Raw genomic sequence first — 1,400 nt, forward strand, 5'->3', positions numbered from 1 at the left:
CAGCTCTGTCCCCAAGAGGCTCAGAGAGGAAGTGAGACTGCGCCTGGGGTGACAGCTGCACCACAGGGCACAAGCCTCTAGGGCAGACAGTTCGGCAAGTGGGGCCTGGGCACAGGAGTTGCCTTTGTCCTTGGAAGGTAAAGCCCATGGTACACATCAGGGCAGGCACTCTCCTGGACTCCAGACCCTGTCTGGGCCTCCTCCGTTGTATGGCCTGTCCATACTCCTCAGACCCAGACCTAAAGCGCCTGCTTTCTGATCCTCCTATGAGAGGCAAGGAGAACCCGTTACACTGCAGCTAGCAAGCTCAGTCCTGGTCTCCCTGCCTCACAGTGGGGCCGGCTCTACTTTGTGAGGTCCCTTCTATCCTGGGTGGTTTCTCTACTCTCTGCTCACTCAGCATCCTCAGCTGTGCTTCAGCAGGGCCCAGACCCCAATCCTCTGCTGGCCTGAAGCACACTCTCAGGAAAAGTGTTTCCCAGCCGGACAGGGAACACAAGTCAGTAAAGGGAACACACATCTGGCCACAGCTGCCTGGAGGCAACAGCTTGAGGGGGCAACCTAAGTGGGCTCCATGTGCCCTACAAAAGGGACCCTGCTGCATCCTTACCTTGATGAAATGTAAAGTCTGGGAATTGCCCTGGGATGACCTGGGGCCACGGTCTTCAATCCACAGCCCTAACTCTCTGAGACATTCAAAGAGGAAGAGAGGAAAAGCCTGTCTTCCTGTGTTCTCTGAGCTGATGTCAACTCACAAAGGGACAGTTTGATCTTAGGGTACTGCTAGTTTTTCTTTTCACGGGGTTCCCTCTGCCCTCATCTAGACTCCTGCAAGAGCCTAGTACCCTTCATCTGCTGTCCAGTTTCAGCTCCCTCGCACCAAGGTCTTCACCTCTCTGAGATCCAGAATTAAGAGACTGACTTCATCCTGAAAGCCTGGCCCAGTTTAATGAGATGACCGCAGGCACAGGGTACATGTCTGTGCAGTGCCAGCCCACCTGTGCTATGGGCAGTGGTGGCCTTAATCCTCTCTTAGGGTTCCTACCTCGACTCTTGGCACACCCTGGGATCCGTGAGTCTCCTGACCAGATGGGGTTGCCTGTGCCAACCTGAAGACACCCTCTTAGTTCACGTCTTCACTTCGCTCATATCTGCAGGATTCTCGAGAGCAGTGAGCAGGCACCTTCCCACCCTTACTTCCTGAGCACTTCAGTGCTGAGAGAAGGAACTGCACCACCTCTGCTGTGATGCGGGATCCCTTTATAGTGGAATCTAGACTTCCCCCAACAGTCCCATGGGATCATAGGCAGGCCCTTGGGCAGGTGACTGGGTTGTGGGGCCTCACAGTGGGCTTGTTAGGAGTCGGGGCTGATAGGGAGAGGAAAGCCCTGTGGGTGTGG

The sequence above is a fragment of the Chinchilla lanigera genome, unplaced genomic scaffold, assembly GCF_000276665.1.
Source record: "Chinchilla lanigera isolate Chin_1 unplaced genomic scaffold, ChiLan1.0 scaffold00097, whole genome shotgun sequence".
NCBI lineage: Eukaryota > Metazoa > Chordata > Mammalia > Rodentia > Chinchillidae > Chinchilla > Chinchilla lanigera.